Genomic DNA, 18,428 nt, shown 5'->3' with positions numbered 1-18,428 from the left:
TGGAAATCCTTAGACTCCTAAAGAATTGCTAGGAAATTGAAACTTTTGCCAAGGAATTCCTCTGTGTTTGGAATTCCTGAGAAAGACCCTTAAAGAGATTCTGGAGGGTTCTGATTGACTTCACAATAGTTACTCCAGGAAATGCTAGGGGATTAGAAACCTATTGTGAATCCTAGGTAGCTATTAAACTGAAACCCTGTCTCACACCTCACTAATGCCCTCCTACCAGAAATTTGTGGAATGTCTACAAGTTGTTCTTTTGGAGCAGATTCTGGTAGAGCCCACTAGGAAACAGGCAATTCTGGATTTAGTAATGTGTAATGAGGCAGACTTGACTAGGCAGCCGAAGGTGAAGGAACCCCTAAAAGGCAGTGACCATAATGTGACAGAATTCACCCTGCAGTTTGAGAGGGAGAAGATTGAATCAAATTAATGGTGTTAAAATAGAGTAAAGATAACTACTCATTGGAGTCTGGAAGAATGAGAGGCAACCTTTTTGAAACACATAAGATTCTTAGCAGACTTGACAAAAAGGTTTCCTACTGTGGGAGAGTCGAGGACCAGAGGGCATAATTTCAGTATAAGGGGTCACACATTTAACAAGGAAGAATTTCTTCTCTCAGAGTGTTGTGATTATGTGAAATTCTTTACTGCAGAGAGCAGTAGAGACTGAGTTGTTAATTTCATAGACATTCCACAAATTTCTGGTAGGAGGGCATTAGTGAGGTGTGAGACAGGGTTTCAGTTTAATAGCTACCTAGGATTCACAATAGGTTTCTAATCCCCTAACATTTCCTGGAGTAACTATTGTGAAGTCAATCAGAACCCTCCAGAATCTCTTTAAGGGTCTTTCTCAGGAATTCCAAACACAGAGGAATTCCTTGGCAAAAGTTTCAATTTCCTAGCAATTCTTTAGGAGTCTAAGGATTTCCACGCACTTTCATTTGTTGAAACAGGCACTTTGGCCCAACAAGTCCACACCGACCCTCCGAAGAGTATCCACCCAAACCCATTCAGCTACCCTATTACTCTGCAGTAACCCCTGACTAATGCACCTAACCCTACACATCCCTAAATACAGATTTTTAATTAGTAAGGGGATTAAGGATTATAGGAAAAAGGCAAGAAATTGGCATTAAGGATTATCAGATCAGCCAGGATTTCGAGAGTGGCAGAATAGACTTGATGGGCTGGGGGTCCTATTGGTCTTATATGGTCTTATTGGTCTTATTGGTCTTATTGGTCTTATTGGTCTTATGGTCTTATTTCATTGAAGCATATAAAAGCTCTGACAGGTTTGGACAGACTAGGTACAGGAATAATGTTTCCCCTGGCTGGGAGCTCCACAATAAGGGGCTATGGTCTCAGGATAAATGGTTGGGGCATTTTGGACTGATATGAGGAAGACTGTCTTCACACAGGGGGTGGGTGAACCACACAGAAAACTGTGGATGCAAAATCACTGAATGTGTTTCAGAAACTACAGAAGGTTGTGCGCACAGCCTAGACCATCACAGAAGTCAACCTCCTGTCTATGGACTCCAGTTACATTTCTTGCTGCCGTGAAAAGGCTGCCGACATCATCAAAGACCCCTCCCAGCCCAGTAATGCTCACTTCCAACCTCTTCCATCAGGCAAAAGATATAGAAGCTTAAACACACGCAGGTTCAAGAACAGCTTCTTCCCTGGCGTTATTAGATTGCTGAATGGACTCTCTAATTTCAAATAATGTTGATCTTGCTTTGTGCACCTTCTGTGCAGCTGTAACTTTGCATGCCTCGCTGCAAGCACCTTATGATCTGTTTGTTATGATCTGCATGTACTGCTCGCAAACAAAACCTTTCACTGAACTTAGGTACATGTGACCACAAACAATCAAATCAAATAGGTTTCAAGAGATTAATGATGTGAAGGGTTATGGGGAGAGAGCAGGAACATGGAGCTGAGATAGGAGATCAACTATGGTCATGTTGAATTGTGGAGCATACTTGATGGGCCGAATGGCCTACCACTCCTCCCATTTTCTATGTTTTCATATTTCTATATAAAATTATTACTTGGCTTGACAATGTAGCTGAAGGAAGGATGTTTCTGCTGGTTGGGTTTGCTGGAGCTGTGTCGAACCCAGGAAAACAGTATTAAAATAAGGGGTGGCCCTTTAGGAGTTATAATGTGCAGGTGCCGGTGTTGGACTGGGGTAGACAAAGTTAAAAATCACACAACACCAGGTTATAGTGCAACAGTTTATTTGGAAGTACAAGCTTTTAGAGCGCTGCACCTTCTTCAGGTAGCTACTGACTTGAGCTTAAATGACCTAGTCGAATAGAATTGAGCCTAAATGATAGAGTTGAATGGTAGACCTTGAGAGGCCACATAGCCTACTGCTGCTCCTATTTTCTTTGTTCCTGTGAAACAGGAACATACCATTCGGCTCTTCAAGCCTATTCTGCCAATCAGTAACATAATGGGTGATCTATATCCTAACTCTATAATGGCCTTGACCATATTCAATACCATTGCCTAAGAAAACTCTATCCATCTGAGTGGTAAGATTTTCAATTGAAAGGCCTGAATATTCCAGATTTTGCTTCCATTTGTGTGAAGAAGTGTGCTACAGGCAATCAGTCCTGAATGGCCTATCTCTAGGTGCCAGGTTGTGTCCATTGTTCTGGGCTGCTGAACCAGAGGAAATAATTAGAACCAGAGATACATAGAAATGATACAGCACAGAAGGGGACTTTTCAGCCCAAGTTATCTATACTGACCCAGATGCTCTTCCTAATCCCATCTTCCTGCACACAGCCCATGGCCCTGCAGCCTACAGCACTTAAAGTGCAGATCCACATCCTTTTTCAACTCAGGCAGCGAATTCCAGACACCCATCACCTTCTGAATAAAAATGTTTTACATCACATGTCCTCTAATCCTTCAATCATCTAGCTTGATTTTATGATTCCTGGTTTTTGAATTGTCTGCCAAGGATAACAGGTTACTCCTGTCTACTCTCTCTTTACCCCTCACAATTTTGTATACCATAATCCTGTCACCCCCTCAGCCTTTTCTGTTCTGAGGAAAACAACCCTAACCTCTCTAATCTCTCTTCATAGTTACAATTCTCCAGCCCTGGCGACATTTGAGTAAATCTCCTCTGCACTCTCCAGAGCAATTACTTCCTTTCTATAATGTGGTGTTCAGAGCTACACACAATACTCCAGTTGTGGCCTTGCCGATGTCTTACACATTTTCAGTCGATATATCCTTACTTTTGTATTCTATACCTCTGCCAATGAAGGAGAGCATACTGTACGCCTTCTTTACAATCTTATTTATCTGTATTGCTACCTTTAGAGACCTGTGCATTTGCACATCAATATCTTCCACTTCATCTACCCCTCTCAATATATTGTGTATTCCCTTTTACTGTTTGACGTCCCTAAAAACTCCATCTGCTACTTCCCTGCCCACTTCACCAACCTATCTATAACATTTTGGAGTTATATCTATATTCTACATTATCTATTACATGGCCAATTTTTGCATATTTCCCAATTGTGCCTCAACATTCAAGTCCAAAGCAAACAGCAGGAGTCCCACACCAAGCCCTGTGGGACACCATCTAAAACAGCTTTCAATTCACAAGGGCAGCCATCAACCATTATGCTTTGTTTCCTGTCATTAAGCCAACTTTGAACCCAATTCAACACATTATCCTGCATCCCATGGGAATTTAATTTTTTTGACCAGTCTGCCATGTGGGACCTTGTCAAATACTTTACTAAAATCCATGTAGACAACATCTACTGCACTACCCTCATCAATCCTCCTTGTCACTTCTTCAAAGAATTCAATCAAATTTGCAAGGCATGACCTTCCCTAAGCAAAGTCATGCTGACTACCTCTAACTAGTCCATGCCTTTCTAAGTGACAATTTATCTGGAATCTCATGATTGATTCTAACAATTTGCACACTACTGAAGTAAGACTAACTAACAACCTATGATTGTTTGGCATTTCTTTTGTACCCTTTTTAAAAAAATCACACCTACCCAAGTTTTATACATCACTGAACCTGACCTTGTGTTGACCATGCCTCTTACCCATGCAGGCCCATTCCCATGGTTCCTAATCCAAACTTCATCCCCTGAAGTAAACTGTCTTTCTCACTTAGCGGGGTCTTGTGTCTGGCATTGGTAGTCCTGATGCTGCTTCCCCCTCCCCCAAGATCTGGGAAGATCATATTTAACCTGGTGCGTAGTCTTCTCTCCCTCAGCAACTCTGTTGGAGTTATCCTTATAGTTGCATGAGAGATGGTCCCATAATCAATAGGAGATGGGCAGTTTGGTATGGAGTGAAGCTGTATGCAGTTTCTTTCAGCCTGCCTTCAAAGTTTGGACTGCTGTTTCTGCCAGATCATTGGATGATGGATGGTATGGAGCTGTCCTTGTATGACGAATATCATTAAACTTTCGGAAATACTGGTATTCCCTGCTGGTAAACAATGGCCCATTATATGTAATCAACACTTCCAGGAGTCTATTTATTGCAAATGATGCATAAAGTTTTTCTATTGTCATCCCTGTGTTTGACAAATAAACTCTATGCTCCTCCAGCTATTTTGAGTGGGTGTCTACAATGACTAAGAACATCGAGCCCATGAGACGACCCGCATAATCAATGTGTAACTGAGTCCACGGTGTAACGGCCATTCCCACAAATGTTGGGGAGCTGCTGGATGTAATTTTTATTCTTGATGGCATTCTGGGCACTGCCCCACAAATGCATCCAATCGCATATGCATGTCATAGAGTCATAGAGATGTACAGCACGGAAACAGACCCTTCGGTCCAATTCGTCCATGCCGACCAGATATCCCAACCCAATCTAGTCCCACCTGCCAGCACCCGGCCCATATCTCTCCAAACCCTTCCTATTCTTATACCCATCCAGATGCCTTTTAAATGTTGCAATTGTACCAGACTCCACCACTTCCTCTGGCAGCTCATTCCATACATATACCACCCTTGCATGAAGAAGTTGCCCCTTAGGTCTCTTTTATATCTTTCCTTTCTCACCCTAAACCTATGCCGTCTAGTTCTGGACTCCCCCACCCCAGGGAACAGACTTTGTCTATTTATCCTATCCATGCCCATCATGATTGTATAAATCTCTCTAAGATTACCCCTCAGCCTCCGATGCTCCAGGGAAAACAGCTGGATTCAACCTTTCCCTATAGCTGAAATCCTCCAACTCTGCAAACATCCTTGTAAATCTTTTCTGAACCCTTTCAAGTTTCATAACATTCTTCCGATAGGAAGACCAGAATTGCACACAACATTCCAACAGTGGCCTAACCAACGTCCTGTACAGTCGCAACATGACCTCCCAACTCCTGACCACCAGGCATTTCTTCATTTTTGAAACTCCTGGATGACCCTGGGGTGGAATTTAGCCAGTATCTGGCAATGACCTTTGCTCGGTGCAATCACTCTTGCTTATCATAATATGCCTTCCTCTACTGTGAGCTGGTATTCCCGGATCCAAAAAGGTTTTGATTCTGGTTGTCATGGCCCTTTTGTTTCTCCCATCAGCACCAGCTGTTTCAGTTTTGCCAGGACCAGATCTTTCTGCATCCAATATCTGATATTTGTCATCTGCGACCGGATGTGTGTCCAGAAAATTTAAAACTATTCTGGATTCTTACAGTGGTCGTATCACCGGTGGTGTATGTGTCAGCGGGAGGCATGCACATGTGCTACTTGGCCTCATGGACGGTGCTCCAATTTGCAATTATTCACACTTCGCATTAGAGCCCATGCTGAATTCATCCTGAAGCTATGGGCTGCACTGTTTGTCTTCTATGAGTAGGCCTTAGTAGTAAAGGTATTGATGAAACTTCTTGACTCCAAGTATTACCTTCCTTCTCTCTCTGGCCATATTTACATTCTGCATGTCATGATTGCACACACTATTGGGCATTGGGCTACCTATGAGCTATTACTTCCCCGAAGCCATACGGGGAGGCATCGCATGTCAGTACCAGACCTCGCTTGGATCATTGTGTGCCAGCACCTGAGAGGATGATAACTATCCCTTCACTTCACACTCCTGTTTATACCTTTTGGCCAGGTCACCCTGATCGGACCAGATTAACAGCCCCAAACAAGGAACTGATATTCTATGAGGTCCACCTGGCTGACCTCTTTACAATCACTACAGTTTGCTACATCTCTTTATCTTCTCAAAAGATTTACAAACCTAATTTATGCAATATTTTCTCACAAGTTAACTCTTTTGATATATGTAACATTCAGAAGAATCCATGGTGTGACCACTTTTGAGTTCAATATTGATAGATTGTGGCAAGCAGGACTGGATGCACCATCTTAAATGGGATCTGGAGATTTAAGAAACTGACATTTTTTCCAACTCTCTCTATACTTGCTTACTTGAGCTAGAGGTCAACATTCTAATAATGTTTTGGAGCTGTCTGCAAATTTTATTTATTCTCTACTTTAACTCTTAAATTTCTCTCAACCTGCATAGTTCCTAGCTTCTCCTCATTTAGGAAGTATCTTTTGCACTATTTACTCTGACGCCAAACTTGGCATTAGCAGCAAATTTTGGTTGTATAGCTCGTCATTCTTTATTCTAACTCAATTATTGATAAAGTGAAAAGTCGAGGTCTGTATACAGACACCATTCAACAAATTGGCAATTAGAGAACATATTCATGATTCCAAATCTGGGTTTCCTACCTCCAGACTAATTCCACATATACATATTCATAGGTTTATTCCAAATCCACAATCTCTCATTTTTGTCAACAGTCTCCGAAGCAGAAACATATTGCATGGCTTCTGGAAGCTCATATCTATAAGATTAACTAATTAGTTATATTTTATTGTTAAATTCTTTTTAATAATCCAACTAGATTAATTTGTTATGACTTATTTGTTCCAAATTGAAGTTCATAGTTGTCTAAGTTTTAATCTGTCCTTAATAGCACGGTCTAATAATGTCCCAAAAATGACTGTAAAATAACATCTCTAACTTTGTTATACTATTTAGGAAGGGCAGGCGAGATAAATGGTACTGGCAATTTTCCAGATCAAGAAGATAATTTCAGAGCCAAAACAGTACTGAAACATCCTATCCAGATAAGATGCAGCTTCCTGACGGCCTGAAGTAAAATCGATGAAATCCTGGACATTTGTCTAATTTTCAGTGAAAAGTTCTTAGCAGCCAGGTAGCAAAGATAGGAGTACCTATCTATTCTTCCAAGTTGACATGGCTTCACTTCAATTCTTTGTTGCAATATATTTTAGAGAAAATCACCAATATTATTAGGCAGTTGTCCACTAAAATGCTGGACTTCCAACAAAGTATAAAACTAATTTATAGCTACAAGAAGTACTAGTTAATTATTAATAGTTAAAGAAATACTGTATAGTCAAATGACAAAAAAAGTTACAAACCTCTATCTTATGTCAGTCAGGTTTGCAAAAATAGCTGGATTTCAGAAGTCATGAAACGATCTCAAAAGCTTATTCCAAAACAACCAGTTCCTAATTTGGGAATTCTGTGTTTAACCAATAGGAGGCTGTGTACAACTATCAATCAACACAAGCTATAGTTTAGTGGCACCTCCTATAACTGGCTGAGATTGAGGCTTTTTAAAAAAAAGTGGCGGAGCCCTGGCAGCAGCTTCATTATTTCCAGTAACAGCTGTGTTTTTTTCCATCAATAGCTATACGTTATCATTATTTCTGGGAAGAAATATTGCTGTAGTTTCACTTTTGGTAATTCCTTTTAGTTGTCAGGGCACGTACCTCACAATTAAACATACCATAAGAAAGCATAGTGTAGGTTTTCTAATAACATATAGTGCTTTTGTAACATGATAGCAATGCAATATTTTTAATATTGTAATAGTTGGTGGTTCGTGAATCATAATGCAGCATTTTTTGTGAGTAAACTGAATGTAAATCAAATCAATGTGATTTAGCATGTTCTAAATTACAACAGAATGGGCACTGTTGTTTTTGTATTATATACTCCATCCTATTTAAAAATATGACAAGGAATTTCTTCTTGCAGAGAATAGTTAATCTTTGCAATTTTCTTTCACAGAGAGCTCTATAGGCTGGGTTATTGATTGTAAAGGAAGTCAAGGGTTAAAAGTGAGGAAGGTGGCCAAGTGAAGGTAAGGCCACAATCAGATCGCCCACGATCTTATTAAATGGCAGACCAGACGGGAGGGGCCAAATGGTGTTCTCCTGTTCATAATCTTTATGATCCTGTGTAAGATTTATTTAGCTTCATGGTTTAAGTTCTAGTGAATCCTGGCAAGATTATTTTAAAATTACAGTTTGATCTGGGAAGCTAAACCATGAACACACATGCTAACATAAAGTTTAAAATAGTAAAGCCTGACCAGATGCAGAAAGTTAGTTACAGGGGAAGCCTAGTATTAAATTACATCAAAATGGCACAATCTATCCTGTCATTTCATCACGGTCAGGTTTATACAGGCAAGAGTTATTTTTTGTTTACAACAGTCTTCCTTCTTTCTTGGAGCTTTGCTTCATAATAAGAGTGCACACTAGAAACCAAAAAGTTCAGAATTCATTCATGACCCAAGACAATGAGTTCTATCAGTGAGTCCATCACTTACAAATGGGCCTGGGAAAAATATCCATGCTTTCTTACTGCTCTTGAAAAATATATTGCATTTGGGAAAAAGTATGCTTTTTCTTACCACTTTGAGTGTGTGTCTCAATTAAATAACTTAGCAGTGAGTTTAGGAATTTATAACTTATTTCTTATCTTGATTTATACCAAATTAAATACAATGTCACACACATTCAGTCTCACATGCACACCCATATACACAGATGTAAAGTAATTCAGGGTAGAATTTTATAGGGGCATGAGCGATATGGGCAATAGCAAGATTTGTGGCAGAATCAGACAATGGGGCCAGCAAGGTTGATCTTGATGTCTGGAGTATCTTGCTCTGTATTTTACATTTTTGAGTTTCTCACGAGGCAGAGGTGAGTTGACAATTTAGAAAAAAGAACAGAACAGCTCAAGAACAGGGCCTTCGGCCCACCAGGACTCTGCCAACACATGATGCCTTTCTAAACTAAAAACCTTTTGCATCTGTGCTGTCCTTTTCCTCTATTCCCTGCCTATTCATGTATCTGTCAAAATGTCTCTTAAATGTTGCTATTGTTTCCTCACTCCACTATCTCCTTTGGCAGCACATTCTGGGTACTTACCACACTCTGTAAAAAAACTTGCCTCATGTATCCCCTTTTACCTTAAACCTATGCCCCCAATAATTGACATTACTACCCTGGGAAAAAAGACTTTGATTCTCGATTGTACCCATGCTTCTCATAATTTTATAAGCTTCTATCAGCCCTTATCCTGCAAGGTTCAAGTGAAAACAACCTGAGTTTATCCAATCTCTTCTCATAACTAAAACCCTCCAAGCCAGGCAATGTCTTGGTATATATTTTCTATACTTTCTATAAAGCTTCCACATCCTTCTGGTAGGGTGGTGACCAGAACTGTGCACAATATTCCAAATATGGCCTCACTAAAGTACAATACAGCTGCAAAATGACTTGCCAGCTTTTATATTCTATTCCCTGACTGATGAAGGCAAACATGCCATATACCTTGTTGACCACCTTATTCATTTGTGATGCTACTTTCAGTGAACTGTGGACTTATACACCTGGATCCCTCTGTATGTTGATGCAGATAAGGGTTCTGCCATTTGCTGTATATTTCCCTCCTGCATTAGATCTCCTAAAATGCATCATCTCACATTTACCTGGATTAACCTCCATCTGCCATTTATTCACCCATATCTACAATCCAGCTCTATCCTGCTGTATCCACTGACAATCTTCCTCACTATGTGCAGCTCCCCCAATCTTTGTGTCACCCACAAATATTTAAGGGGATTATTGCTTGTTAAACACCTTAGCAACTCACCTCATTAATATTCAACTTCTGATCTTATCAAATGCACCAAACAAGCTGGACGCAGAAAATCTGACATAGAAATCAGGTTGGGTACCTACTGAATTCAACTGTGCTTGCAGGGTGGATCTCCACGTTGGGTACTGGGCATCAACATCTCAGGGCACACTCCATGGGCACCAGCCACATGCATTTCACATCCATGGATATTGGTATCTGACATGGGCTTTGCCTCTAACAACCTTCATGACACATCTCCAATCTATTACAGGACAATTAGGCACTATGGTGCTGCACTGGCAACTTTCGTTGTAATGTTGCAGCAATGATGCTTTATGCTTAAGAACATACACCCATCTCTTGCATAGGACCAGGCTGTTTCCCCAGGCTCTTCACTTGCTGTCATATTACTCACTCAGTCTGACCATATTTGGATGCTCATAGCATCCCTGCCTGCATTACTTTGCTTTGTCATTTTTACACTTAGCCAGAGATTTGGGTCCATATTACTGCTGGCCTATGTTGCTGTTTAATGCAGCCATAAAGGGAATAAGCTTGTTATAGTTGTCAACAGAGATGGAAATGTGTTGCTGGAGAAGCGCAGCAGGTCAGGCAGCATCTAGGGAACAGGAGAATCGACGTTTCGGGCATTAGCCCTTCTTCAGGAAAGAAGGGCTAATGCCCGAAACGTCGATTCTCCTGTTCCCTAGATGCTGCCTGACCTGCTGCGCTTCTCCAGCAACACATTTCCATCTCTGATCTCCAGCATCTGCAGACCTCATTTTCTCTTCATAGTTGTCAACAGGTCTCAGTCAAATCAAGGGGATCATTTTTGCTCAGGAGATCCTGGCTCAATAAGCCAAGAGCTGCCTTTGATACCAACCCAGGGGCTTGGACATATTCAGTCAGCCTCTTGGGGGCTGTTCAAATCTGGATGTTCACCACATAAGAGATGGAAGGCAGAATCTTGATTTTTCCTGCCCTATTGAGGTGTTTTACCTCCTTGAATGGGATAGTGCCAGGTATTAAGGGCAATGATAATGAAAAATAACAGCTGTTATTTTTTATATGGGTGAGAAGATGTCTTGAGCGAGTGATAGGGCAGCACAGAGGGCATATAGAGTTAGTAGTGCTGTGGGTTGGAGAGAGTGAGAGTGAGAGAATATGCTGATTGCAAGAGTGAAAGCGGCAGTTGGAAGTGGGTAGTGGCAGAGAGAGAGAGTGAGTGTGAGGCATTGGACAGAAGCTGGTGACACTTACACTGTCAGAGTGGAGAAGGTTATTGAACTTATTTCTACAATGCTGGGCATTCCGTCAGGTGGCTGAGACTACTCTAACCTACCTGGCGACCCCATGGCTGGCACCGGGGACAGATGAAATCCTGGATCTCTGCTTTGACAAAACTCTGCTTATGTCAAAGGAGATCTCATAACTGTTAAGCTTAGTACAAGAGTGAGTGTCTGAGAGTACACAGGTCGGCAGAAATGTTCCCTCAATCATGAACTGGTTGAATCAACAATTTCCCATAGAGTGCCATTGGGTACCTTTTCTTACACTGGTAGCTCTGTGGCAATAACATCTTTCAATGAGTAGCCATTCATTCTTTGCTGCTCTGTAACTGTGTCCCATCAACAGTGAGGAACATTCCGATGACAGAAATTTAACAGAAGTTAGAGATGAGGTGAAAATAATTAATCTTTAACTTAAATGGTGAACCATTTAATACAGCCTGGAGAACAATGTATAATAGGAATCCGGGTGCTCTGCTTTCCTCCCACAGTCCAAAGCTGTGCAGGTTGGGTGAATTGGCCAAGCTAAATCACCCATAGTGTTCAGGGATGTGTAGGTTAGTTGCATTAGTCAGGGGAAATGTATAGTAATAGGGTAGGGGTGGATACTCTTCGGAGGGTCGGTGTGGACTTGTTGGGTGAAAGGGCCTGTTTCCACACTGGAGGAATTCTAATTCTAAAGAAATGTTGATGTCAGAGGATAAAACTGCACAGGATCAAGAGGAATGTTTCAATTCATCGCCTCCCAAGGAAAATAAGCAGCAGTAGTGACAGACATACGTCAACAGCATCCTGAAGCAGTGTAACTGAGGATGTGAACATGGGTTCAACAATAAGATACCCATAGAGGCCAAATGGAGATGGACAAGTTGAAATGAAGAGTTTACATAATCCAACAGACATGTATAAACAGATTAAGAATAAAGAAATGCCAACACAGATTGATTGGGCTGCAGACAACTTCATGAGAGAAAGCATTGATGGGGGAATGACCAACATCCACAGATCTAGAATACAAATATTGACATGGTCCAAAATCCAGGATAATGTAAAAACTAAAATACTTGTTTCAACCAAGCAGCCATCTTTGTGTTAATTCATTCCTGGGATATAGGTGTCACTGGTTGAACCAGCATTTATTACTCATTCTCAGTTGCCCTTGGGAAGGTGGTGAAAGTGGCTTTCTTGAACCATTGCAAGCTACATGATGTAGCTGCACCTGTAATGCTGTTAGGGAGAGATTTCCAGAATTATGACCCAGTAACCACTGAATGATATATTACCTAATCAAGAAAGTGAGTGACTTGGAAGTGATCTTCAGTGGAGCGCTCTCATGTATCTGCTGCCCTTGTCCTTCTAAATGATTGTGGATTTGGAAGGTGTTATCCAGAAAGCACTGGAGAAATTCTGCTTTGCATCTCATGGATGGGTACACAGTGCTGCCGCTCTAAATCAGTGGTGGAAAGAGTGAATGTTTGTGGATGCGGTGTCAATCAAGTGGGCTGCTTTGTCCTGGATGGTGTCAAGATTCGTTAGTGCTGTTGAAGCTGCACTCATACAGACAAGTGAGGAGTATTCCATCACAATCTTGACTGGTGACCTGTAGACGGTGGACAGGCTTTGGGGAGTAGAGAAGTGAGTTATTCACTGCAGTATTCCTAGCCTCTGAGCTACCACATTATTTATATGGTGAGTTCAATTCAGTTTCTGGTCCATGGTAACCTGCAGAATGTTGATAGTTGGGGGTTCAGTGATTATAAAGCCATTGAACATCAAGGGACGAAGGAAGATCAGCAACAGAATCAAGATCAACGATCCTCAAGCCAAAGACCTTTCAAGTCCAAAAAGAATGCATTCTAAAAGAAGTGTAAAATATCCAAACTGTCTGAATTTGTGAAGTCAGAGATTCACGGAGATTCAGGGTTTGATGAATGTAATTATATACATAAATGTATAAATGTTAATGATGGGGGAGAAAAAATGTTGAATAAGATATAATATAAATCAGAAGTGCTGGAAGAACTCAACAGATCTAGCTGCATCTGTCCACAGAGAAACAAAGCTAATGCTCCAAGTCCCATATATTTCTTCTAATCGTTCAGAAATAGTTAATTTTGAAGACCACATAAGACTCTGCCCTCTGTGATGATGGTATAAGGGCTTGGGTGGGCTAAGACAGAGCATCTTAGGATCTAGCGGAGTGAAGTTCACAGGTCTCTGCATAATCTTAGTAACAATTCCTTAATTTGTACTTGATTGTTATTATGCAACAAGCTACATCTTGCTTAAGGCAAGAGATTCTAAGCTCCTACCTTGCTATGTTATTTTCCTCCACCTCTGTAAACCAATTAGGCCCTTAGATCAAGTAAGGGAAGCACATACAGGTAGTGTGTGGCTTTGCAACACCTATCGCAATGCTAAATCTTTATTAACCTCTGGTTCAAATTCAATTGGGTATTATATCCACAATTGTAGGCACCTCGCTTTGAGAAAGGTAGGAAGTTTTGAAGAGAGTATTCAGAAAAGATTTATGAAAATGGTCCCAGATCTAGTTACATGAATAGAACATAGAACATAGAACAATACAGCGCAGAACAGGCCCTTCAGCCCTCGATATTGCACCAACCTGTGAACTATTCTCAGCTCATCCCCCCACATTATCCCATCATCATCCATGTGCTTATCCAAGGATTGTTTAAATCTCTCTAATGTGGCTGAGTTAACTACATTGGCAGGTAGGGCATTTCAAGCCCTTACCACTCTCTGAGTAAAGAACCTGCCTCTGACATCTGTCTTAAATCTATAACCACTCAATTTGTAGTTACGCCCCCTCATACAAGCTGATGTCATCATCCTGGGAAAAAGACTTTAACTATCTAATCCTCTGATCATTTTGTATGTCTCTATCAAATCCCCGCGTAGACTTCTTCTTTCCAATGAGAACAGACCTAAGCCTCTCAGCCTTTCCTCGTAAGACCTTCCCTCCAGACCAGGCAACATCCTGGTAAATCTTCTCTGCACCTTTTCCAATGTTTCCACATCCTTCCTGAAATATGGCGACCAGAACTGTACACAATATTCCAAGTGTGGCCGCACTAGCGTTTTGTACAGTTGCAGCATGATATTGTGGCTCTGGAACCCAATCCCTCTACCAATAAAACCTAATACACCGTATGCCTTCTTAACAGCACTATCAACCTGGGTGGCAACTTTCAGGGATCTATATACATGGACTCCAAGATCTCTCTGCACATCCACACTACCATTGACCCAGTACTCTGCCTTCCTCTTATTCTTCCCAAAGTGCATCACCTCACGTTTAGCTGGATTGAACTCCGTTTGCCATCTCTCAGCCCAATTCTGCAGTTTATCCAAGTCCCCCTGCAACCTGTAACATTCTTCCAAACTGTCCACTACTCCACCGACTTTAGTGTCATTTGCAAATTTACTAATCCATCCACCTATGCCTGCGTCTAAGTCATTTATAAAAATGACAAACAGCAGTGGTCCCAAATCAGATCTTTGTGGCACACCATTAGTAATCGGACTCCAGGCTGAATATTTTCCATCAACCACCACTTGCTGCCTTCTTTCAGAAAGCCAGTTTCTAATCCAAACTGCTAAATCACCCTCAATCCATGCCTCTGTATTTTCTCCAACAGCCTACCACGTGGAACCTTATCAAAGACTTTACTGAAATCCATGTATACCACGTCAACTGCCCTACCCTCATCTACATGCTTGGTCACCTTCTCAAAAAACTCAATGAGGTTTGTGAGACACGACCTGCCCTTGACGAAACCATGTTGATGATCTAAAATCAAAATGTTGCTTGCTAGATGATGATAAATCCTATCTTTTATAATCCTTTCCTACAACAGAAGTAAGGCTCAGTGGTCTATAATTACCTGGGTCATTTCTACTGCCCTTCTTTAACAAGGGCACAACATTTGCAATCCTCCAGTCCTCTGGTACTTAACCTGTAGACAATGACAACTCAAATCTCAAAGCCAAAGGCTCTGCTATCTCCTTCCTAGCTTCCTAGAGAATCCTCGGATAAATCCCATCCAGCCCAGGGGACTTGTCTACTTTCACTCCTTCTAGAATTGATGACACCTGTTCGGAACTAACCTCGATCCTTTCTAGTCTAATATCTCATACCTCATTCTTCTCCTCTACAATATTCACCCTTTCCTGAGTGAAAACCGATGAGAGATGTTCATTTAGTACCTCTCCGATCTCCACAGGGTCCTCACTCATCTTCCCACTTCTGTCTTTGACTGGCCCTATTCCTACCCTAGTCATCCTTTTATTCCTCACCTACCTAGAGAAAGCTTTAGGGTTCTCCTTTATTCTATTTGCTAAAGACTGCGCGTGTCCTTTCTTTGCTCTTCTTAACTCTCTCTTTAAATCCTTTCTAGCTGATCTGTAACTCTCCATTGCCTCATCTGAACCATTTTGCCTCAACAACACATAAGCCCCCTTCTTCTGCTTAACAAGAGATGCAATTTCTGTAGTAAACCACTGTTCCCTTGCCTTATCACTTCCTCCTTGTCTGACATACCTATCAAGGACACACAATAGATGGGTAAAGCTAACATTGTTCTCTTCAGTGAAGAAAATATGAAGAATGAATTTGATAGAGGTATTCAAATATGGGAAGTCTGCTCAAAGTAGATAAGGGGAAACTGCTGTCATTGGTAGCAGGGTCAAGATTGAGAGGACTGAAAAGAAACGACAATGACAAGATGAGAAAACATTTTGTGCAGTTCGTAGGATATAGAATGCACTACCTCAGAGTATGGTGGAGGCAGGTTCAGTTGGCTTGCAAAAGAGATCTGGATAATTACCTGAAAAGAAAATAATTGAAGAGCTATTGAGAAAAGTCAGGAAGTGGAGCTCATTGAGTAGCACAGACATGGGACAAATGGCCTCCTTCTGGCCTGAAACTGTTCTGTGATTTTATAAGGTTAGAAGTCACATGACACCAGGTTATAGTACAGTAGGTTTATCTGAAATCATAAGCTTTCGGAGCGTTGTTCCTTCTTTAGGTGAAAAACACCTAGATAATTTCCATTGTTTATTCAGGGAGCCTCGGACAAATTACAATATCCAAACTACTGGCTATCTTGAAACCAGGTATCTGAGATTAGAATGGGAATAAACCTAGAATCTTAATCATTTGTTTAGCTTGGAAACTAACCCAACAGCGTACGTAGCATTGAACATTAGAAGTAAGCAGTTTTAATGGAATCTATGGAAATTTATGTCTAGATTCTGGTTACTGATAACACGTGTAGCAGGAGAAGGTTACAAAAAGGTTTATGTTGCCCTCTGCCAAACTGCCATTATGTAATTTTGTTAAAATGTCTTTCAGTTCCAGTAAATTAGGCCACAACACATGAATGTCTAGATTGACATTCTTTTCCACTTACTGTAAACATTACAACAGCATCTGATGGTATATGTTCAAGATTTTCCAGCAAACAAAAGCCAGAAGAATACTCCATTGAAGGTCTAGCCTTTGCAGCATCAACAGATTCAATCTGTCCCAATATAACTTCAACTTAAGTCTGAGCCAAGAAAAAGCAGGCACGTAAAATTCTGTCAGATTATTTATAACTACTGCAAAAATTATAAATAACTGAGGTAAGGAATAAAAAACTGTGGTTTCATTAGCAAAATCCACAAGATTTTGTTTCTTTATTTCATGTTGGTATGGAAATGTTTTCCCTTAGTAGTTGAATTGGAAGCTGAAAAACCAAGCAAAATTGTGTATGTGTCTACAACAATTCAGGAGAAAGTGAGGTCTGCAGATGCTGGAGATCAGAGCTGAAAATGTGTTGCTGGAAAAGCGCAGCAGGTCAGGCAGCATCCAGGGAACAGGAGAATCGACGTTTCAGGCAGAAGGGCTTATGCCCGAAACGTCGATTCTCCTGTTCCCTGGATGCTGCCTGACCTGCTGCGCTTTTCCAGCAACACATTTTCAGCTCTACAACAATTCAGCCTTATGTCATGTAAATGGCCCAAGGCCATTCACTGAAGTGAAATGTGCTGTGAGCACTGACAGGAGAGTTTTGTAACTGGAAACAGGGTCAGAGAGATAAATTTAGAGAAGTTTTCTGAAATCTTGCAGTAAGGCAGTTGGGTCAAAGCTATGACTTGGAGATGCCGGTGTTGGACTGGGGTGTACAAAGTTAAAAATCACACAACACCAGGTTATAGTCCAACAGGTTTAATTGGAAGCACTAGCTTTTGGAACGCCGCTCCTTCATCAGGTGGTTGTGGAGGACACAATTGTAAGGCACAGAATTTATAGCAAAAGTTTACAGTGTGATGTAACTGAAATTATACATTGAAAAATACCTTGATTGTTTGTTGAGTCTTTCATCTGTCGAACACCATGATAGTTTCACTTCATTCATGTGTAAATGACAAAACTTTTTTTTAAAAGTTGCATTATCGGGTTAACTGGAGCTCCAGAAAGTAGGCTGAGACTGCTAGATGGGATGCTGCTAATGTTGGAGTGGAAGGAGGTGAGATACATAGGGGGCTTGGAAGATTGAAGATCTAGGATTGAGGGCTGCAGAAGTTAGAAAAGTGTGGATATGCAAAAATTTGTGAATAAAAATAAGAATTTTTAATTCAAAAGATGAGAGATGGGAAGCCATTGGTGATTGGAAAGCTGGGTGATTGGGATTTAGAAATGAATGTGGGAGATGGAGTTTTGTGAGGTTTACACCTGTGTTAAGTAGTTACAAAGGCTAGTAAAGAGAATACTGGAGACGTTAAGTCTCAAGGTAAGAAAACACTAAGACTTCCAGTGTGTTGTGGGAGATATAATATTCTATAAGGGTCTAAAAGAGTTAGTACTGAGGAGTTCTTTAAACAACAGCCCCTATACACACTTGGTGGAAGAGCACTTTAGTCTCTATAACAAGATCTATCATATCAGTGTAACTTGTACTTCATTGCTTATCTTCATCGAACTAAATCTTGTTTAAAATAAGAGTTTAGATAAGCAATTACCTTCCCTCTCTTATGCAAGATGGAGCAGTTCCTTACCCTGACAGAAGATAGTGGTAGCAGAACAATCTGTGCTCTGGATCAGTAAAACAGCGGGGCCAACAAGTAACAAACCAT

At 40.9% G+C, this 18,428-nt stretch overlaps 1 protein-coding gene across 2 annotated transcripts in view; it reads right to left on the bottom strand.

Moving 5' to 3' along the window:
- LOC122549302 (interleukin-6 receptor subunit beta-like) overlaps positions 1-18,428 on the bottom strand; it is a 144,698-nt gene that overhangs the window by 48,581 nt on the left and 77,689 nt on the right. Inside the window, exon 1 of one of the 2 annotated variants that reach the window (XM_043688881.2) lies at positions 7,476-7,545. The exons of the other annotated variant lie outside the window; for it this stretch is intronic. The gene's annotated coding sequence lies outside the window, so the exon portion shown is untranslated. Of the gene's footprint in view, positions 1-7,475; positions 7,546-18,428 lie in introns of those variants that run through there. 2 annotated transcript variants of the gene reach the window in all.

Source organism: Chiloscyllium plagiosum, unplaced genomic scaffold (genome assembly GCF_037043375.1).
Source record: "Chiloscyllium plagiosum isolate Xiang-an unplaced genomic scaffold, Cpla_swu_hap1 HiC_scaffold_1, whole genome shotgun sequence".
NCBI lineage: Eukaryota > Metazoa > Chordata > Chondrichthyes > Orectolobiformes > Hemiscylliidae > Chiloscyllium > Chiloscyllium plagiosum.
This window is presented reverse-complemented; position numbering and strand designations above follow the sequence as displayed.